General features: G+C 43.6%; 1 long non-coding RNA gene and 1 pseudogene across 3 annotated transcripts; both read left to right on the forward strand.

Annotated features, from left to right (window-relative positions):
* The first annotated feature begins 2,760 nt into the window (after nt 1-2,760).
* LOC311600278 lies at nt 2,761-18,636 on the forward strand. Of its 2 annotated transcripts, none has more exons than XR_014780192.1 (4): nt 2,761-2,851; nt 7,043-7,261; nt 17,947-18,079; nt 18,527-18,636. It is a non-coding gene; the product is annotated as an uncharacterized lncRNA (long non-coding RNA). The 2 variants fall into 2 exon arrangements; XR_014780193.1 differs by lacking the exon at nt 2,761-2,851 and adding an exon at nt 3,394-3,521.
* Nucleotides 18,637-20,954: 2,318 nt separating this feature from the next.
* On the forward strand, nt 20,955-22,077 carry LOC311599672 (keratin, type I cytoskeletal 18-like; annotated as a pseudogene). The gene has a single exon. The product of its transcript is annotated as a keratin, type I cytoskeletal 18-like (transcript).
* The last annotated feature ends 1,563 nt before the right edge of the window (nt 22,078-23,640 follow it).

Genomic DNA, 23,640 nt, shown 5'->3' on the forward strand with positions numbered 1-23,640 from the left:
GGGCTACATAGACCCTGTCTCAAAAAAGAAAAAAGAAAGAAAGAAAAAGAAAAAATACCTTCTCTCCTCATGATCCCCTTCCTAGTTTTGTGACTTACACATACACACTCACACATGTAGCTTTAAATTTACACTCTACATGTGAGAGAAAATGTGCTATGTTTTTTTTTCCTTCTGAGTTTGGTTTAGTTTGCCTAACATGATTTCCAGTTGTGTGTGTTTTATTGCAAATGCCATGACTTCAGTTGATGGCTGCATAAAATTTCATTGCGTATATGTACTTCGTTTTCTTTATCCATCCACCTGTTGGCAGGCATCTAGACTAGTCCCCTGTCCCGGCTGTTGTGAATGCTGGAGCTGCAAACGTGGCTGTGCTGTGGGTGCAAGTGTCAGGAGTGGTGTAACAGATACGGTACCGTTCTAGCGGTGTAACTGTATGGTAGCTCTAGTTTCAGCCATGTGAGGAGCTCTGTGCTGATTTCCATGGAGGCTGCACTACTCTACCTTCCCCCAGCAGGGAATAAAGGACCCTCTTTCCCACATCCTCTCGAGCATTTGTTGTCAGTTGTTTTCCTGATGATAGCTAATCCACCTGGATAGCGCAGAACCTTGGAGCGGTTTTAACCTGCAAACCTTGATGGCTGGGAATGTTGAATGACTTTCCAAGTACTGGTTGGCCATTTCTTCTCTTAAGAACTGAGGGGAGGGGTCTGCTCAAACTATTGCACTAACCAAGGACAATATAAGTAGTAAACGTCGAACCTCTACTCTGATCTACCCAATGGAAAGGACATTATCCACAGTTATGGAGAGAGTGGAGACTGACTCTGACATGAACTCTGGTGCCCCATATTTGACCACTTCCTCTTGGTGGGGAGGCCTGATGGCACTCAAAGAAAGAATAAGCAGACTACCAAGATGAGACTTGATAGCCTATGACCATATAGTGGGGGAGGAGGTCCCCCTCAGTCTTAGACCTAGGGGAGGGGAATAGGGTAAAAGCAGGAGGGAGGGAGGAATGGGAGGATACAAGTGATGGAATAAAAATTGAGTTGTAATCTGAACAAATTAATAAAATTAAAATTAAAAAATAACTGTCTGTTCAGTTCATTACTGTACTGTATGTATAAACATGTGTGTGTATTTGTGTGTATGCATGTGCATGTGGATGTCATAGGTCAAGGTTAAATGGATGTTATAGAGAAGAAGGAAAGATAAAGAGAATTTTAAAAAGGAAAAGAGCTTACCCCAAAGTAAAATTTAAAACTTCTAAAATGAAATTAAATAAATACAAAACAAGGAATAAAATTAAAGACATAAAAACTTTGTAAAGGAAATAGAGGGGTGCTGATGTAGCTCATTGCTAGAGTGCTAGGTTTCCCCTCAGCACCACACAAGCTTACATATGGTGGTGCACGCCTGTCATCCCAGGACTCAGGGGATAGACATAGATTAGAAATTCAAGGTCATCCTTGGCTATTTAGCAAGTTCTAGTCCAGTGTGGGAGCCTCTTGCCTCAACAAAAACATCGAGGCAATAATGTGAAGTCACACATTACTAAATCACTAGGTCCATGGGGACAAAAGAGAAAAAAATAAGGAAGAAAAAACTAAAATATTGCCCCCAAATAGAAGATTTGTATAAACAAAGTTAAAGGAATGTCTGGTGTAGAATAACAAATAAAACAATAGATGCCAATAAAGTACCCATCGAGACATGCAGTAATCATTTGTTGTTGAAAAGTCACAGAGAAGTGAGACTGGTGAGATGGCACTGGCTGCCCTTGCAGAATGCTTGGGTTCAGTTCCCAGCATCCACCTGGTGGCTCACAATCATATGTAACTCCACTTCCAGGGGATCAAGTGCCTTTTTCTGACCTCCAAAAGCACCAGGAACACATGTGGTACACAGACAGATAGGCAGGCAAAACCCTTGCACACATAAAATTAAAAGATTTAACATTTCTTTCTTCCTTTCTTCCTTCCTTTTTTTTTTTTTTAAAGAATAACCACAGAGAAGAAAATAGAAAGCTAGAGTGTTGGAACAACTTCTTTCCAAGCCCTGGAGAAGTGGAGACAGGCAGCATTGTGAATACCAGGAGGAGGGTCAGAGTCAACCATGCGTGGGCTCCCTGTCATGTGAAGATTATCCTCCAAGAAAGGGAACGAATTGTCCCTCAGCCAGAAGAGGTTGCACAGAGGAAAAGGATTGCTCAGGAGAAAAAGGAGGGGGGGGGGGAGAAAAAAAACCACAAAAACAAAGTACCAACAACAACACCAAAAACCAATAAAAGCTACCGCACATGAATCAATTCAGCATAAAGCAAATGCAAAGAACACTTTTCCAGAATTGGCTCTGTGGCATGGTTAGCGTGGTACACAAGAACAGTGACACGTGGAAGCATGCCCAAAAGTATGTAACGATCTTACTCCATCAGCCAGGATTGCTAGCTGTAAGCAACGTAGATTAGGTAGCTCACAGTGCTCCAGCAGGACCCAAGAGCCAGGTCTGAAGGCGGCAGTGCCCTCCTGTGCTGTGGCAAGACGGTAGTGCAAAGTTGCTGTTACCTGGGGGAGTTTGGGGCACTACTGGCACCACTAGCATCTCTTAACCTCACTCAAAGCCATAATCCCTGATGCTTCTAGGAAATGGCCACTGTTGCGTGCTGTCTCCGTCACCATCACAGCTGCCATTGTCACACCCACCAACAGAGCTCCTCTGCCATTAGGACATTTCTGTCCTCACTCCCTTCTTCTCCATGGCCGGTGTTGCTAACTACATGAGCTCCAGGCAGACCCTGAGCTTTCGTATCATTTTCTCTTTAAGATCCGTGTGGCAGAGCGGACATCAGGTGATCAGTTCCCCACCCCCACCCCCATCCCCACAATCAGAGAGGCCACAAAAGGAAACATCTACAAATGTTTACTGTCCACAGTGAGATAATGTAAGAAACTACCAGACACAGAAAGAAGTGTGCGTGTGTGTGTGTGTGTGTGTGTGTGTGTGTGTGTGTGTGTGTGTGTGTGTGTAAACAAGTGTGTATAGCGTTGCTATTGCAGAGCCAAGAAGCTCCATCGCCCAGGCTCTGAAGGTGCCGCTCCTGGAGCACTACGCACTTAGCTTATGTGCCCTGCGTTCTGCTCCCTGCTCCAAAAGCAAATAAGTTCCTTTATATCTTCACATGCATTAGCGGCCCACATGTTGCTGCACAATCCTAAAGCATCCATGAAGACACTAACACAAGTGCTCCGCTTTGCAAATCCGCAGCTAGGCACATGCTTTGCGCATGCCCGCAGCTAGGCACATGCTTTGCGCATGCCCACACCAACTGCTCCTCCTTTTCCGTTGTCACTCATTTCTTCCCCACCATTCTGCTTTTACGTACTTGAATTTCTTTCCTCCAAAAGATCGAGAGAGTCATAAGCAATGACATGGGGAGTACAACTTTGTGAAGACTGCACACACAGTAGACCCTTCTCAGAAAGTTCCAGGCTCCCATCTAGCTACAGTACCTGCTCCAGGTACTCTCCTAGATGTTGAGGGTCCTTGCCTTGCTAACAAAGTTCCCAATTTCCTTTGCAGCCCTTTTGAAGCAACCTAACACTGTGTGGTCAAACCTGCGCTCCAGGACCTCAGCATCCGACCTACCATTAGCCGGCAGTGTGCCCTCTCTCCCTGTGTGCTTTCCATACCTCCCTTCCCTAGACTCTCTGTAATGATCAGTCCTTTTAATCTGTGCGCCTGTCCACCCACACCTTGCCTCATCTGGTGCCCGGCCTCCCAGTCATCTCATCTTATAGATGATGCTGATGAGCAGAGAAGGAGGAAGGTCCGGACTTAGGGTAATCTGAAAGAAACTAGAGGAAAGACTCCAACGCAAGAAGCTGGTGCTTATTTGAGATACCTTTTCAATTTTTAAAGGCTTCTTTCTCTGAAGCTGACTTCTCACTAGTATATCTTCCCTTCTTTCATGCTCACAGTGTCAGAATGCTTTGCAGTCTTCTGTGGCATCTCAGAAAGCCCACTTCCATCTACATATAATTAGGAACAGGCTCCCGGAAGGGTGTTGGAAGGAACCAAACATTGATTGTTCCATCCCAGTGGAAAGCTTAATCCTCAGCCATGCCTGAAGCAGCTCATTAGCTAGCTTGCCCTCAGCAGGACCCTGAGCCCTCCCTAGGAAAGGTATACCCCTCCTCAGTCCCTCGGGGTCTCCACACAAGGCCTGTGACCTTCATCCCGATGAAGGGCTACAATGGGCAAAATGCCATTTTGTCCAGCAACTCAATCTCTTCTCTATGGAGACTAGAGACAACAGGGCATGTGGCTCCTGGTAACAACCCTAGTTAGCTGCCCCCAGGAGAACACACAGCTACCACAAAGTCAGTAGAAGAAGGGGCCACTTGCCACCGGGAGCCCTATGTCTGGCGTCACCTGTTGACTTTCATTGACTACTTTAAAATTGCATCTTGAGGTGGATCCCCCAATGCACAAAAGGTGCAAAGAGTTCCTGGTCCCATTTTGGGTTTTTGTGGGTTTTGGGGGTTTTTTTTTTTTTGGTTTTTTGAGACAGGGTTTCTCTGTGTAGTCTTGGCTGTCCTAGACTCATTTTGTAAACCAGGCTGGCCTCCAACGTATAGCAATCCACCTGCCTCTGCCTCCTGAGTGCAGGGATTAAAGGCGTGCGCCACCACGCCCAGCCTCTGGTCAGGTTTGTAAGCGCTGTCACAACCCTGTGTTGCAGCTATTCACAACACACAGGCTTCTAGACACTATGATTGTGTACTCCACTGTTGGATCCTAAGTTTGATGGCATTCCAGCTTTTTTTTTTAATCTCTGTTTGGTGTAAGCATCCTCCATATGACCAAACTATATTCAGTGACTAGACTTGAAGAACAGTGTGGTTCACCCCCAAAAGTTTTGGTGTCCATTTCTTATTTCTCCTAACTACTCCAAGTCATCTCTGCGGCAAAAACTTGCCAATGACACTGAATAATTACCCTCATCATCCCGCTGCAGCCCACAGACCACTTCAAATCCTTTCTGGAAGTTGGTTTCCTTAATAAACAGCAGGGGGCCTTCTCTGGGTAGTGCCAGCATATGTGATATTATTTCACTTACACCGGAAAGGCGAGCATTTCCTGTGGTCTCCCTGGAGTTGGGTGGACACAGATTTTTGTGCTTACAACTGAGTCCCATGGGACCAGCAAAAGAGGAGTTCTAGAAGAGTCTATCAGTATGAGCTGCTCAAAGCAGGGCTGTCCAAGGCAAGTAACTGATTTGTACAGGAAAAGGATTCTGCCTCCAAATAATCTCAAGAAGTACTGTGCTAAACAAGGCTGACAAGGTGAAAAGGCGTCTGCAAATGAGTATACGCAGATTTTAAAAATAGAAATTAAGAAATCTTATTTTGTTAAGGTGCGGGGTGTGTGTGTGTATGTGTGTGTGTGTGTGTGTCTACATGCCACATGGTTCTGGGTACCGACAGAACACCGAGGAGAGCACCAGAACCCCTGGTCCTCTGCAGAAGTGCTCTTAACCACTGCATCCTCTTTGCATCCCCAGTCTCATTTCCATTAACTGTTCCTCTAAGAGGTACTGTGTGTGTGACATGCTACGTGCTTGTTCTAATATTTCAATGCAAAGCATTTTTCCGTTTTTAAGCTTCATGTGCTTATGTTTCTGGTACCCACTTACTTTATATGTTCCCATCTTTAATAACAGTATAGGCCCAATGAAAGTTTTATCTCTGGACCCAGCAATATGGCTCAACCTAATGACCTGAGTTTAATCTCCTGGACATATGTAGGAAGGAGAAAACCAATCCCTGCAAGTTGTCCTCTGTCCTCCTAATGTACTCTGTGAGAGAGAGAGAGAGAGAGAGAATGATTGATTAATTAAAATTTTTAAATAATACAATTTTTAAAATAATAAAAAAGAAAAAGAAAAAGAAAAAATACAATTTTTAAGATGTGAAAGAAACTCCATGTGTTGGGGAAAGACTTAGATGGGTCTCCTGACCGCAGGACTTTTCAGAACCTTTGGTGAGCTAACGTGTTTCAGATTACAAAGATTTATGTATGACACTTCCCATGTACACTTCACACAGAAAGTCTGTTATTGAGAATCTTCCAAGATGAGCTTTTGTGGAAAGTAAAGGTTGCCTACCATCCAACTTCCTTCCTCCTAAAATAGAAAGCCAAGCAAACAAAACAGAAAGGCCTAAGAAGTAAACAACATTTGTGGACAGAATCCTCTTTGTGGAGCCATCTGACAGAGCTGTCCCCATCACAGAGTGTTTGCTGCCCCAGCACACACAGACCTCCCAGGAAAGTCCAGCCCAGCTCTGCTCCGCACTCCCGCTTGCTGGTCCCACAGTCTCCATTGGCTTCTCTGCCTGGCCTTCTGGTGGCTGACACCTCTCTAGACCATCCTGGTGGCAAGACATGTCCTTCACCAGGTTTGCAGAGAACTCTCTTTGCTTGGAGCCCTTGCTCTCCACTTGCCCTCACACGCTTCCCCTCTCCCACCTCCACACATGCCTCCCAGCTGCCCTGTCCCTGACCTTCACCTGTGGCTTGGCCCACAGCTACAAAGCAATAACACTGACTATTGAAGCTTGCCAGACAACAAAATATTGGAAGGATTTCCCTTGCCACAAAAAAGATCCACCCAGCTACAGAAAGAGCATGCATGAGTGGGAAGAATCCAAGACTCCATGTCAGCACTTGGCTTTTGCTGATGTCCCCAGGGTTCACAGTAATCTCACACTATAAGTCCCTGGATATCCTAGAGCTGTGTTCTGATAAACAGCTATGTTGCAAAGACTTGTTCTTTCTATATTTTTTAATGTAGAACCAGAAACTTACTTATTCACATTTTATTAAGAGCCGTGACAACTCCCTGCTTATAAACCAGATTATGATCAACCTGACATTTGATTTGATATTCCTTTGTTTTCAGTTATTTTTCCTGTTAAAGTGCCCAAAACCCCTGTGGGCAAGAGTGCCTTGAAATTAAAATGTATTGTTAATATTCCAGGCCACACACACCGATGCTTCATGTGGCTTTGAGGTTTGCTGCTGAGATGAATGTGCCTGATATGCCGAGGCTGAGAGAATGTGCCCAGTCCAGCCTGCGTTGCAGAACGCCTTTGTTCCTGGAGGCAAATTTTGCAAGGTTTTGTTAAAGGTTCAACTGGGATTCGCTGTCTTCTTCCCTCAAGGTCGCTTGTCAATAAGTTTAATGAAAGGCAAATAGGTACGTGACTTCAACACAGCCAAACAGATTCTCTTTTCAGAAGTGTGTGTGTGTGTGTGTGTGTGTGTGTGTGTGTGTGTGTAGTGCTTACATCTCTAAAGAAGTGTGTGCCCATGTGAATAGCTAAGGAAAGAAAACGAGGCCTTCATTGAGTGCCATCTTACACCCAGAACACTTAGACAATTGACAAGGTTACTTATCAGCTGAGAAGAAGTTACCATTGCAAACAGACATCAGAAAAATGCTTTATTTCCATTAACCTAGATGCTTGCAAAGTACTTAGTGTATGCTGTGCGTCTTCATTTAAGGCAGCGGTTCTCAACCTTCCTGATGCTTCGGTCCTTTAATACAGTTCCGCAGGTTGTGGTGACGCCCAGCCGTAAAATTATTTCATTGCTACTTCATAACTGTAATTTGCTAATGTTATAAATCTGAATGTAAATATCTGATAGGCAGAATATCTGATATGTGACCCTCAAAGAGGTCGTGACTCACAGGTTGAGAACAGCTGACTTAAGAACCATGACTTCTTCATGATAAAGGAAAGCAAATTCCAAGCTGATTCAGACAGCTGTTCATGCCCACACTCTTAGTCCATTGAGTCCAAATTATAAGGGGATATTATAAAGAAAAGAGGTTTACCTTGGCACATGGCTTCTGGTTTAAGGGACAAAAATTGCCACGGTCTTATTGACAGAGATATAGTTCAGGATATTGTGACAAGAGATAGGAGCACAGGGGTGATCTAAACAAACCACCTTTTTAAAAATATATTTTATTAATTTATTCATATTACATCTAAATTGTTATCCCATCCCTTGTATCCTCCCATTCCTCCCTCCCTCCCATTTTCCCCTTACTTCCCTCCCCAATGACTGTGACTGTGGGAGACCTCCTCCCCCTGTATATGTTCATAGGCTATCAAGTCTCTTCTTGGTAGCCTGCTATTCTTTCTCTGAGTGCCACCAGGCCTCCCTATCCAGGGGACATGGTCAAATATGGGGCACCAGAGTTCGTATGAAAGTCGGACCCCACTCTCCACTCAATTGTGGAGATGTCCTGTCCATTGGCTAGATCTGGGTAGGGGTTCAAAGTTTACTGCACGTTTTGTCCTTGGCTGGTGCCATGAACAAACTACCTTTTATAGCAGGCCCACTCTCAAGATAACTGCAAACCCAGCCCCAGCTGGGCAGGGGCCAAAGTGAAATCTCTGCAGCTTGACCATCTCATAGAGGGAGTCAGACATGTACCGAAAGTAACTAGAATGCAAGATCAATGTAACAAAACAAACAGAAAAAAAAATCGAGGCAAGAAGAAGAGCAGAAAGAGATTAATTATGTAAGATGTTTTTTTAAAAAAATTGAGAGCTGGGCGTGGTGGTGCACGCCTTTAATCCCAGCACTTGGGAGGCAGAGGGAGGTGGATCACTGTGAGTTCGAGGCCAGCCTGGTCTAAAAAAGTGAGTCCCGGACAGCCAAGGCTACACAGAGAAACCCTGTCTCAAAAAGCCAAAAAAAAAAAAAAAAAAAAATCCAGACTTTGTGTCACTTAGGATTAACCACAGAGAGGCAAAGTAGCTCGTGTGACTTTGTTGCCACACAGCAAGGCATCAGGGTGGACAGAAGGATCTTGTCCAGAGGGCAGAGCCTACAGAAGCTTGGTGGGGGGAGGGCTTCTTCTCTGGAAAGGAACTTGAGCTGGGTGCTGCCCTTCTTCTCCCTGGGCAGTGGGAGTCGCTATGTTCAGCCTCCAGGTGAATGAGTAAAGGTGAGCTCAGAGCTGAGCTGATGGCAAAACTGACCCGGAGCTAAGCATGTCCTTGGTCTCTGAGCCTGGAGCCAGCGCCAAGCAGAGGCTCATGCACACATGCGCGTACACACACACACACACACACACACACACACACACTCACACACACACACACATTCACATGGGGTAAGTTTGAGGTTTCCTTGTTACATTGGACCAAGGCTGAAGTCATGTGATTCTTAGGGCTCTTGGAACGCTGGAACAACAAGACTTTATTACTTAAGCACAACTGGAAAAGCCATGGGATTCACCTCAGATTTAATCCAGGGTGGGTTTAAACTAAGGAGACAGAGAGAGGAATAGAAAAATGATGCTCTCTGGAGGGCAATCATCTGGTGACAGTTCATTTAATAAAACCATTTTTCAGGTATTCTAGCCAAATATCTCTAAGGAAAGGGAGGAACAAGAAACAGAAAGTTACTGTTTGCAAATGTCATTACAGCACAGATCCTGATTCCACAGAAAAACAAAAGAATGGAGAGAAAAGTTGAATGCCATTGATAACTGAAACACATAAAATCAAAGAACTAATCTTTAGAGTATAGTAAATTCATGCTGCCATGTAAGGAACATCCAAATCTTGACAGTGCTGTTTCCCTCCCTTCAGAATGTTTCCTAATGGTTCTTCCTAAAACGGCCTGCAGAGGGAGCCACTGTTCCAATGTCTGCCAAAGGAGATTAGCTTTGATTGTCCTACTATTTAGTCAAATGATGTTCCATCGTGTCTGACCTCTTTTATCTGGCACACTGTTTTTGAAGCTCATCAATACTGCTATCGTGTGTAGCTCAGCCTTGATAACTATCAGTAAAAAATGCAGTATTACAAATACCCTACCTGCTCTCCTTTCTCCCACCTGTGGACATTCACTTAGCTCCTGTTTGTGATTATCACAAAACCCACGATGAACAACCTCGTGCGAACGTGGCAGCCTTAGTCCCTGAGATAAATTCCTAAGAGCAAAATTCCTGAGTTACATAGGAGTGCTTATTGACTCTCAAGAAATGCTTGTTTAAAACCGTCACTGGTGGTAGAAGAGAGCCCCAGTTGCTTCCCGCCTGTGTGTGTTGACTCGCACTGTCATAGCAACACCACCACAGGGTAGCAGGAGACAGAGTCTGCAAAGGCAGGCTCTCCTTAAAAGCTGGGGGAGAAGAGGGTCCCTTCCAGCTTCTGGTAGCTCCAGGTGATCCTTGGCTTGGAGGGAATGACTCGAATCTTCATCTCTATCTTCACATGATGTTTCTCCTGAATCTGCCATTGGTTACCGTGGCTTAGTAGAAATAGAATCGTATTAGATCCTCATCAGTTACATCTTGGAAGCATCTTTCTTACAAACAGGGAAGACATAGCTTCTTCCATAGGATGCAATTCTACCCATGGCAACATTTTTCTATTTATTTATTTATTTATTTATACATACAATATTTTGCCTTCATGTGTGCCTGCAGGCCAAAAGAGGACACCAGATCTTATTATAGATGGTTATGAGCCACCATGTGGTTGCTGGGAATTGAACTCAGGTCCTTTCAAAGAGCAGCCAGCGCTTTTAACCACTGAGTCATCTCTCCAGGTCCCCAACATTTTCCAACCTTTGATGTTGTTGCTTCATCTTTATATTCTGCCAGGTGTGAGGTAGTATCTAATTGTGGTTTAAAAGTGTGTTGACACTCGGAAAGGCAGAGGCAGGTGGGTCCCTGGGCATTTATTGTTGAGGTCAGCCTAGTCTACATAGCTTGTTCTAGGATAGCCAGAGCTACATCATAGGAAGGTCCTGTCTCAAAGATAGATAGATAGATAGATAGATAGATAGGTAGATAGATAGATAGATAGATAGATAGATAGATAGATAGATAGATACACAGATAATAAAAAGCAAGCTGTGGCAGCACACTTCTGTAATCTCAGAACTCTGGGAGGCAGAGACAGGTCCAGGACAGCCAAGACTACACAGAGAAGCCTTGTCTCAAAAAACCAATAAATAAATAAATGATAAATGTGTGTGATCTGATAACCACTGTCCATCTGTATGGAGAGTCCATTCAGGTTTCTTACTCGAAACTTTTTTTTTCCTTTTTCAAGAGTGGTTTGAATTGTGTCTATTTAAGCCTATATTGTGATGTGGTTTCACCTTACATATTTTTTCCTTCTTTTCTTTCTTTTTCTTTTATGGAGCTGGTTAATGATTAATGTAGAAGGGCTAAGCCCACCTACAGGGGGCGCTGCCACCCCAGGCAGGTGCCTCTGGGCTACATAAGAAAAGTAGCTGAGCACGCAGTAAGCAGGTTTCTCTGTGGTTCGGCCCCTGTTCCAGGACCTGGGTTCTATTCCTAGTACCACAACCCAAAGGCAGATGTTATACATAGTACATTGTTTGGCTCCACTGGGATTAAATTGGAAATCACTAACACTGTATCTAGAATATTCCTAATATTAGTAAATTGTGCAAAACATTTTCAATTAAGTGATAAGGTAAAGAAAAGTTTACAAAGAAAATCACATTTTAATATATGTTTTTTCTATTCCTAGTTTCCTCAAGGCTTATATTATGAAGGGATATTGAGCTTGATTGAAGGCCTTCCTTGCCTAAATTGGGATGATCTCTGGTTTCTACATCACATCTACTTATTGCTGAATTACACTTAAAAGATATGTGAGTGCTGAGCTAACTTTTCATCTCTAGAGTGAGGCCACCTTGGTCGGGATTTATAATATTCTTATTATGTTCTTAAGTTTCATTTGTAAGAATTGTACTGAGACTTTTTGCATCTGTGCTCTTTGGAGAAATTGATATTTATTAATGTTCTTTGTCTCGTGTCTTGGTATCGGGGTAGTGCAGTTCTTGTAGAAACATGTGGTGGCTCTCCCTCGCCTCTGCCTGGAGCCATCTGAGGTAATCAGGGTTCGCTGTTGCTCAGATGGCTGCCTGACCACAGGGAATCCATCTCGTCCAGGGCACTTCTTTGTGAGGAGAATTTTTATTTCTGCTTCAATCTGGACTGTTATGTGTGTGTTGAAATTGATTATATTTTGTTGTTTTCATTTTTTATTGGCTGTACCTGTTTCAGGAGTTCATTATGTTCCTCAAAATTTAAGTTTGGTGGAATACAAGTTTTCAAAGTGCTTCCTAATGGTTTGTGAATGTTATTGGAATCTTATGTAACCGCTCCATTTTTAACTCATTTTACTAACTTGCATAGCCTCTCTTTCTTTTGATTAGTTGTGGTAGGAGCTCATCAATCTTGTTTGTTTGTTTGTTTAAGAACCAATCCTCTCTGGTCAATCAGGTCTGTCTGTTCTTCAGTGTTATGTACTCTGCTTTGCTCTGTATGATTTCTTGCCATGTATTGCTTTGGGGTTTGCAATGTCATATTTTTTTAGACCTTGAGATTCATGATAAGGTTATTTATTGTAGATAATATTTATTTTAATATTTATTATTAATATTAATTGTTGATTGTTGTGGTGTGTGTTTGTGTGTGTGTGTGTGAGAGAGAGAAAGAGAGAGACAGAGACAGAGACAGAGACAGAGACGGAGACAGAGACAGAGACAGAGACAGAGGCAGAGACAGAGAGGAGAACTGTGTATGTGTGCTGAAGCCAACAGGAAGAGAGTCAGATGCCCTGATGTTGGAGTTCTGGTCCTCTACAAGACCAGGATGCACTATGGACTGTGTAACCAGCCCCCATTCTTTGTTTATTTCTTTGTTTGGGAGAGGGGACTTATTTTTGTTTTGATTTCTTGTTTGATTTGGTTTGGTTTGGTTTGGTTTGGTTTGGTTTGGGTTTTGGAGACAGGGTTTCTCGTGTATACTTGGCTGTCCTGGACTTGCTTTGTAGACCAGGCTGGCCTCAAACTCACAGCAATCCCCCTGCCTCTGCCTCCCAAATCCTGGGATTAAAGGCATGTGCTACCACAATGTGGCCTTTTTTTTCTGAGACAGGGTTTCTCTATGTAGCCTTTGCTATCCTGGACTTACTTTGTAGACCAGGCTGTTCTCAAATTTACAGCAATCCACCTGTCTCTGCCTTCCCAAGTACTGGTATTACAGATATGCAGCCCCATGCCCAGCTTTTTTTTTTCTTTTTTGTCTTTTTAAGACAAGGTTTCTCTGTGTAGCCCTGGCTGTCCTGTCTCAAATGCTCCTGTGTGTTCTTCTCTATTTGTTATGCATTCTAGACATTGTTTAATTTCCTCCCTGACTTCTTCAGTGTCTCACTGGTCATGTGATTATTGGCATCCCTCATGTCAAGAGGATTTTGTTTAGTGTTGATGTATCTGTGTAGCTTCTGTAGTTTTCCTACTATTAACTTCTAGTTTTATTGCACTATTCTCCAATAAGACACAAGACATTATCTTGATTCTTTTGTACTTGATAAGACTTGATTTGTTGTCTATTTCAGAGATGGTTCCATGTGATGGTAAGACAAATGTGTGTTCTGTTTCTGTCAAATGAAATATTGTACAACTCTATTAAGTCCATTTGCTCTTCAGTGTAGTTTAACTATGAAGCTTCTTATCATCTTTATTTTGGATTCTCTATCTAGAGATAAAAGTAATTACTGAAATCAACCACTACTATTATATCAGGACCACCTGACCATTTCAGCCCAATAGTGTTTGGTTCATGAATCTGACATGTTTCTAACTGAAGTATGGTCTTGGTGAATTGTTACCTTTAGTAATATGCAAGGTCTTTTTTCATCTCTTGTGTTTTCAGTGAACTCTCCTGAGTCAGATATTAAATAGAACAGCTATGCTAACCATTTTCCAGGTTTCGTTTGATTAATAGGCTTTTCTTCCTTAACTTTCCTCCTTAAATTTCCAGTCTATGAGCATGCTTATCAGGAAGATGTGTTTTTTCATTGCAGTTGTTTGGCTCTGCTTTTGTACTTCTTATGGAAGTTAGCCAGTCTGTGCCTCTTTGATGGTTGAGTCAAGGTCATTTACATTTAAAGTCATCATTGACAGAAGCTCGCTAGTTCTTAATGACTTGGTTTTTATTTTCCTTTGCAGAGTGCAATGAATATGCCTCGCCCTGGGAAAACCACCATCAGGAGCATATTATTTCCTCTGTCATAAGACTTAGTGCTGCCCATGCTCTCATGACTGAGACTCTTTATCCATCTTCTGTATACAGCATCCATCTACATAACATCATAAGCATTTCTGGCTTGGTGGTCATGGACTGCCTTAGTTCTTGTCTTTAAATTTCTTTATTCTGTATCCATTTTCAAAGACATCTTTGCTGGATGTCACACTCTAGGTTGGCAGTTATTTACTTCCAGGGCTTAAAATATTTATTCTGTGCATTTCTAGCTCGGGGTTGGTGACAAGAGATCTGACATTACTCTGATGTCTCTGCCTCATGAGTGAAATGGCATTTTCCCTTATAGCTTTTCACAATATCTCTTTGCTCTGCATTTTTGGCATCTTGACTATATGTCACGGAGAGCTCCTTCTCTGGTCATGTCTCTCTGAGCTTCTAAATGCCTCTTGTGTTTGAATATCTCCTCGTTTCTCTAGGCTTGGGGGTTATGCTGCTATGATTTTATTGAACCGATCTGCACACCTTTAGCGTTTGTCTCAGCCTCCTATTCTGTCCCATGGATTCTTGACTTTGGTCTTGTCATTGTTTACCAGATTTCTAGGACACTGTGGTCATGCTTGCAAATTTTTCATCCTCTTTGATGTTTAAACACAGTATTCCATGAACCCTGTCCTCCACTCCTCACTTCCCTCTACTTAGTCACGTTTATTGGTGGTATTTTCCACTGTGGTTTTTTGCTTGATCCTTTGTGAGTTTTTCTTTTGAGACAATCTTCTATATCCCAGACAGCCTTCAACTCAGCACATACCTAAAGATGACCTTGAAGCTGTGGTCCTCCTGTCACTACCTTCTATGCCCTGAGACTGTAGGCGTACACTACCACTCTCATCCTGTTCTGGACACCGTGATTGCTACCCACGCGCCCTCTGAAGGGAGCTCCAGCCCTCCAACGTTTTCATTTCTAACACTTACATTCAATTGTTTTCTTCCAAATCTCAAATTCTTTCCTGATGTTTTCTTCGTTATTGTTGACTATTTTCATCCATGTCGCTCATTTTCTCATCTCTTTTTGCCCGCAGTGGATTTTGTGTCATGGACTTTCCTTTGCTGAGTGCTGGGCTGAACGCAGATGCTTCTTTGTTTCTTCTTTTTGGTCTTCTATCCCTTTTTAGCAGAAAGCTTTTGAGGCCTTCCTCAGGTGTATCTTTGAGTGCAGGCTGAAGGCATGAGGAGGGCCATGCTGGTGCTCTCTCAGACCTCGTGCATCTCTGCATTGCTATGTGAGTATGTGTGGTTTTGTATATCCCTTCTGGTTTGAGGAAATGGGTGCCTTCTAGATAAACAGCCATGAGGAGGAAGCAAACTGCTGTAGCAGCAACATCAAACCAGAAAAGATGAAGAGATGCACTTAAAATCAATTGCAGCCCAATAAACATTACCAATGACCATACAACTAAATTAACTGGCAAAACTACTGTGCTTTGTGCTACGGAGAGTTAGAGTAAATGTGGAGGCATTAAACAAGAGAGATGAAGGAAGGAGTCAGTGAGAGGGAAGAAAGAGAGAACAAGTGAACAAAGAGAGAAAGAAGAAGATACTGTGCTTGGAGGGGAAGAACAGAGCAAGAGATTAGGTGAAATAAAAATTCCTAACTGTAAGTTTAAAACAAAAATTAAATGGGATTATAATAAAAATATTATGTCATATCATACTATATTTGACTATGCGAAATAAAAGTACCACGAGTACTGAAAAGAAAACACATAGCTCTATTAATAAAGTGCTAGCCTTGCAAGCCTAAAATTTGGAATTTGGCCTCTGGAACTGACATTTGGAATCTGAGCACTGCCTCAGCCTTCCCAGTGCTGGGATTACAAGTGTGCACCACCACACAAGGCTCTTTTAAAATACAGGTTCTGGGACTTAAAATCCTCGTGCCCGAAGAAAAGTACTTTACCAATTGTACTGGCTAGTTTTATGTCAACTTGACCCAAGCTGGAGTCATCAGAGAGGAGGGAGCCTCAACTGAGAAAATGTCTCCATAAGATCAGGCTATCTAGGCCGGACGTGGTGGAGCACGCCTTTAACCCCAGCACTTGGGAGGCAGAGGCAGGCGGATCGCTGTGAGTTCGAGGCCAGCCTGGTCTACAAAGCGAGTCCAGGGCAGCCAAGGCTACACAGAGAGACCCTGTCTCAAAAAACAAGCAAAACAAAACAAAACAAGATCAGGCTATCTGCAGGCCTATAGATCATTTTCCTTTTCTTTTTTGGGGGGTGGGGTGGGGGAGCAAGTTTATTTGCTTTACATTTCTATTGCACTGTTCATGATACAAGGAAGTCAGGACAGGAACTCAAACAGAACAGGAACCTGAAGGCAGAAACTGATTCAGAGGCCACGGAGGGGTGCTGCTTACTGGCTTTCTCCTTCATGGCTTGTTTACTCAGCTTTCTTATGGAGCCCAGGGATAGCACCACCCGCAGTGGTCTGGGTCCTCTGTCATCAGTCACTAATTGAGAATATACTTATAATCATAGATCATTTTCTTAATTAGTGATTGATGGGGCAGGGCCCAGGCCATTTTGGGTGGAGCCATCCTTGGGCTGGTGGTCCTGGGTCCTGTAACAAAGTGGTCTGAGCAAGCCATGAGGAGCAAGCCAATAAGCAGCACCCCTCCGTGGCCTCCGCATCAACTCCTGTCTTGAGTTCCTGTCTTGAGTTCCTTCAGTGATGGACTATGATATGGGAACATAAACCAAATAAACATTTTCTCCTCCCCAACTTGCTTTTAGGTCATGGTGTCTCATCATAGCAATAGCGACCCAAACTAATGTACCAACTGGGCCACCTTCTGAGACTAAGAATTGTTCTAAAATAAGTTCACTCATGATTTGTTTTGAATAAATCTTTGATTTGTATGCCTAATTTATACACCTAAACACTTGCAGGTTGCATCAAGTTTCTCAAGTGAAAAGGGTTTATAGTAGAAAAAGTTTGAACCTAGAGAGCAATTAGTTTAGCGATTAAACTTTTGCTCTTGCAGAGGGTAAGAGTTCAGTTTCTGCCACCTACAGCAGGCAGCTGACCGTTGCCTGTGAGTCCAGCTCCATGGAATATGGTGCTTTCTCCTGGCTTCATAGGCACAAACACACAGACACATAGTCATACACACACACAAACAGGCAGGCAGTTATATACACACAAACAGGCAGGCAGTTTATACACACACACAGTCATACACACACATACCTGCTCATACACACACAGACAGGCACACAGTTACACACAATACACACACACACAGACACACATACTGCTTATAAACATATAGGCACACAGTTACACACACACAGAGACACATAGTCATACACACACATACATGCTCATACACACACAGGCACACACACTCACAGCAAACATTCCTGCACATAAATAAAAATAAATCTTAAAAAAAACATAGTTTTTTTTAAGTAAAAAGGTTTGAACAATCCTGGTTTAGACTGTTTCCCTAAGTCCAATATTAGGTTAAGAAAAAGAGTTTATTTACAGTACTCCTGAACAATGACACATGGCTAATTAAGGAAAAGTAGGACCTTTTCATTCCCAGAGGATCTGTCCCAAGACTCTCAGATGATGTCCAACACCGTGGACATCATCAGATCCTGGGTTTATTATAGTTTCTCATACAAAGGTATCTAACATAAAGTTAATGTATAAATTATACATAATTAAAGATTAACAATAAGTAGAACAATTAATATACTGTAATAAATGTTATATAGCTCTCTCTCTCTCTCTCTCTCTCTCTCTCTCTCTCACCCATCTTTAGTTACTCTTCTCCTGTGCCTGCCTGGTAAGATGGAGGAAGGTGCAGGATGCAGGCGCAGTATCCCAGCATCAGACTACAGGAGCAGGGTCCCTCAAACAAAAGCACCACAGGAGCGCAGACAACTGACTACCAGGTGAGCAGTGCTCTTAGCATGGACACACTGAACACAGGGAGGATTCGTGTCACAGTTATGCTGGCTCCGAAGCCAAGATTGCACCATGCTAGCTAAAGGTGCAAGGTTGAGAGCCTACGGATGGCTTAAATCTGGAGTGTTTCATTTAATATTCTCAGGCTATGGTTGGACAATAGGTAACTGAGACTTCGGAGAGTGGTGTCACAGATAAAAGGAACTGCAGTCTGAAGGGGTTTTTCCTAGTTAATTTGACTGTATTTTTATGATACATTAAAGACAAGTGATCTTATAAAAAGCCCGAATGTGCTCACACAACACTGAGTAATCATGGGTGTTGTTATGTAAAGTGTTGTGACGTGACACATTAACTAATACTGTCATTGGCTGTTCTCTGACAAGTTGTGACCTTGGGTCTGACACTGGCTTCTGCACTTTGGATTTCTTAAGGTTTTCTGTAAAGCTCACAGGATAAGCCCTGTCTTAAGGAACTTCAAAGCTCTCCAATGAGAAGCAACGGGACGAGTAATTTTTAAGCAAGCTAATATAATTATGACCTGGATATGTGTATTTTGTTTCTTTCCAACTCTGCTTTCTGCTGGTTTTTTTTTTCTTTTAATGGCACCCCCGCAGAAGATTGATGAACGATGGCAGAGGTCCACATGCCACTATTGTTGAGATGCAAGTCCATGACAACGTGAGTCCAAAAACAAATGCTGGAGTCAGCCTTAATGAATCGGGACATTCATAATTGGAAAATAAGCTCCTTCTCCCTCCCCCCTGACGCACTGATACCTCTCATTAGCTGCTGAGTCTGAGAATGCCTGGGATAAGGATCTCAAGACAAAGTTGGATGGAGAAAACTTCTAATCCTATTGATAGGAGAAGAAAGGGGACCAGAGCTAGGCTGCCATTTTTTACCCACTTTATGGTATTTTAATTAATCCAAGACTCTGTTGTGCAGTTTACAAGCATAAGGGATACACAGGCAGCTGCATTTTATGTAGAGTGGCTATAAATAGAAGAATTAATATAGAGAAGATTAAAAAGCTGTGTGGATAATGGGTGTCTATTGCCTCCTGGAACACTATTGTGCTTTGACTACACAGCGCCAGTCTGTGTACCTGCTTTTTGGAAATTGAATTCTCTAAGCAGGAAAGATCAGATGAATATGAACCCTGGGGACTGATGGGAGACCCTCTTTCTGAATTCCCACATGTAATTTTGTAGGTGTGATTTATAATTATACATTAGTTGTTTAGCTCTGTGAAAGGCCCTTTTGCTCAAGCAATTGGTAAAACTAGAAACCATGCCTATTCTGTTCCCTGCTGTCAGTTCCTGGCATGACCCAGGACAATATAGGCCTTCCACACATAGTTGTGCAATAAATGAAAGTTTTTTTTAATGCTGGCTCTACTGTGCATGGTGGTGTACACCTTGAACCCCAACACTCAGGAATCAGAAGCAAGTAGATCTCCACGAATTTGAAGCCAGGTTGGTCTTCTTAATGAGTTTCAGGCCAGTCTGCCCTACCTAGTGAGACCCTGTCTCAAAAAGAGAAAAACAGCTATTTCATTGTTTTTATGCACTAATTCACAATTGCAGAAGTGATAGCATATATACTCATTAAGAGAAGATTTAAGAGCCACGTGGTGGTGACCTTTACTCCAAGCACTCTGGAGGCAGAGGCAGGAGGATCTCTGAGTGTGAGGCCAGCCTGGTCTACAGAATGAGTTCCAGGACAGCCAGGGACACACACACACACACACACACACACACACACACACACACACACACACACACATTTTTTGTTTTTTGGTGTTTTTTTTTAAGAGGAATTTCTTAAATTGGCTCCTAGAATGGGGCCCTGGTTGCCTCATATTGGAGAGGCCAAGAAACTGGTGGTCATTCAGTCTATGAGTCTGAATGGTTCAAAAGTTCCAACCTGGTACCAAAGGCCTGAAGAATACCCGCAGAGCCACTGGCCTTCAGTACACATTGGAAGGCCAAAGAAACTGGTTCTGACATCAGCGAAGGATGCTCAAACCACGGGATAGACAAATGATGGTGAGCAGGCAACACGTAAGTCCCTTCTGTGTCTTTTTATCTGGGCTGTCACTGGAGGGCACCACCCACTTTTAGGGTGGGTCTTTCTGCTTCAAATAATCTAATCAAAGAAACGCCTCTCAAGTACCGAGCAGCTTGTGTTTCAGTTGATTCCAAATATAGTCACCTTGACAACCCAGATTAGCCACCATACAGAGCAAGCACTCTTAACTCCTGAGCCGGCTAGCCAGCCCCTCTTTTTTCTTTTGTAAGTAAAGTAATTCAAGGACACAGGTTAAAATGTCAAATAAGAGGCTCGAGAGATGTCTCAGCTGTTAAGAGCACTCTTGCAGAAAAACAGAGTTCAGTTCACAACATCAGGTTCGTAACTGCCAGCTCCGGGTGACTCAGCTCCTCTCGCTACCCGCACACATACATGTTTATCTACATAGAGACACACAAACACATATTTATACAATCCTTCTTAAAATGCCAAATAAAGATCAGAGGATGGTTCAGTGCTTAAGAGCAATGGATGCTCTTCCCCAGGACCTGGGTTGGTTTCCCAGAACCCACATGGTGGCTCACAACTGTCTATAACTCCAGTTCCACGGGATCTGATGCTCTCTTCTGGCCTCCCTGAGCACCAGGCACACAGGTGCTGCGTAGACAAACATGCAGGCAAAACACCTGTCTTAATTAGAGTTTCTGTTGCTGTGATAAAACGCTATGACCAGACCACGTCCCTCGGCGATATAACAGATGGGGGCTGCCACTCTTTGCAGACAAACTCCTCTCCTGGTTTCTCTCTTCGCTGTTCTCCCTAGACAAGATGAGCTTTCACCACTTGCTCCACCACCTTTTCCACCAACGATGGGTCCTTGGGCTCTGCGCAGAGGCCCAGCCAGCGGTCCGGCTGGACAACAGCATGGCTAGAGTCTTTCCACGTGCTGGGGGCTCCAGCTCCCGGATCTCTGTGTCCCGCAACAACACCCATCTTGCTGCTGATGACTTTAGAGTGAAGAATGAGACAGAACTGGCCATGTGCCAGTAGAGCGACCGTCCACGGACTCCGAAAGGTGGCGATGACACCAGTATCCCAAGGCTGCAACTGGAGACGGAAATTGAAATGCTCAAAGAGGAACTTCTAGAATCATGAGGAGAAAGTCAGAGGTCAGGAAGCCCAGATCGCCAGTCCTGGATTGACAGTGGAAGTGGATGCTCCCAAATCTCAGGACCTCAACAAGATCATGGCAGACGTCTGTGCCCAGTATAAGGAGCTGGTTCAGAAGAACCGTGAGGAAATGGACAAGTACTGGTCCCAGCACGTTGAGGAGAGTACCACAATAGTTCCCACCAGGTCTGCCGAAATCAGACACATTGGGAACACATTCATGGAGCTGAGACGCACCCTCCAGGCCTTGACAATTGACCTAGAGTCTGTGGAAAATCAGAAGGTCAACTTGGAAAACAGTCTTGGGGATGTGGAGGCCACATACAACACACAGACGGAGCAGCTCAGCGGGATCCTTCTGTACCTGGAACCAGAGCTGCACAAACTAAGGCAGAGGGCAGTGCCAGACCCAGAAACATGAGCTGGAGGCTGAGGTTGCCGCCTACTGCTGCTTGCTGGAAGATGGCGAAGGCTTTAGTCTCAATGACGCCCTGGACTGCAGCAACTTTATGCAAGGTGCCGGAGGACAACCACCCACAGGGTCATGGATGGCAGAGTGGTGTCTGAGACCAATGACACCAGAGTTCTGAGGCACTGAGGCTGAGAAGGCGGGTACCCCTGGAGACTAAGGGACCAATAAAAGTTGAGAGGTCATTGAGTGTAAAAAACAAACAAACAAAAACCAACCATGACCAAAAGCAACTTGGGGAGGAGAGGGTTTATTTCATTTGCACTTGCACATCACAGTTCATCCTTGAAGGCAGTGATGACAGGAACTCAAGCAGAGCAGGAACATGGAGGCAGGAGCTGATGCAGAGACCATGGAGATTGCTGGCTTGCTCAGCCTATAAAACTGAGGACCACCATTCCAGGAGTGGCACCATCCACAATGGGCTGTGCCTTCCCATAACAATCAGCAAATAAGAAAATGTCCTACAGCTTTGCCTACAGCCCAATCTTATGAAGGCATTTCCTCCTATGAGGTTTCTTCCTCTCAGACAACCCTAGTTTGTGTCAAGGTGGCATAAAACCAGCCAGCACAACGCCCATACACACATGTAAAATAATAAAATGCAAATAAAATTGAAGGTCAAATAATATTGTGTTTTAATAATAGCTATCTCTCCTGTGTGTGTGTGTCTCTCTCTCTCTTCCCAGGGTCTTCCATTATTAAGACTGTGAAATTATAACCATTTCCACCTATGTGAGCCATTCTAATGTTGACCTCCATATTATTACTAAATTATGTTTTAAACGGTACTTAACTACATATTACTGGAGGCCGTGGTATCTGTATTCTTCACATACCATTTTCTTCCATCTTTCCAAAATAGTTAGGTCACATACTACAGCACTATTCACAGTAGAAGAGATACAGAATCAGCCTATGTGGCCATCAACAGATGAATGGTTAAAGAAGACAGCAGAGCATCACTCAGCCATGATGGAGAAGGAAATCCTGTCATTTTTCACCAAAACGGAGAAAGCTAAGGACACTGAGTGAAATAGTCCAGGTACAGAAAGCCAGACACTGTATATTTCCAGTTGTACATATAAGCTTTAAAGAGTTGGCCGGCACACATAAGGAATAGGGATTGCTGGAGACTTAGAAGGACAGAGGAGGGGTGACCAGCACACCTTCTCAGCATTTCTGGAGCAGCAACAATAAACATCATTATCACATACAGTTAATCCAAGTTCATTGAAAATTAGGGCCAATGCTGTGACCCAGTGACCAAGGCATTTGCCACACAGGCATGACAATCTTAGTTCATTCCCTGAAACTGGAGTATGGAAAGAAAGCACCAGCTCTGCAAAGTGTCCTCTGACCTCCACACAGGTGCTGTGGTACACACGTGCCCACATTCACACACATCACACACACACATATGTGCAATAATAATAAATCATAACTTTTTTAAGTTTTAAGAAGGAAAATTCAGCCAGATGTGGTGGCGCACGCCTTTAATCCCAGAACTCAGGAGGCAGAGGCAGATGGATTGCTGCTGTGAGTTCGAGGCCAGCCTGGTCTACAAATCGAGTCCAGGACAGTCAAGGCTACACAGAGAAATTCTGTCTCAGAAGGAAAAAAAAGAGGGAAAATTCAGATCACTGTTTGTAGCTAAATCATTAAGACTTTTAAATGAGCCAGGGAGTGGTGGCACATGCCTTTAATCCCAGCACTTGGGAGGCAGAGGCAGGTACATCTCTATAAGTTCAAGGCCAGGCAGGTCTAGAGTGAATTCCAGGACAGCCAGGGCTCCACAGAGATACTCTATCTCAAGACACACACACACACACACACACACACACACACACACAGAGAGAGAGAGAGAGAGAGAGA

This window comes from Acomys minous (genome assembly GCF_964271855.1).
Source record: "Acomys minous genome assembly, chromosome: 6".
Lineage (NCBI taxonomy): Eukaryota > Metazoa > Chordata > Mammalia > Rodentia > Muridae > Acomys > Acomys minous.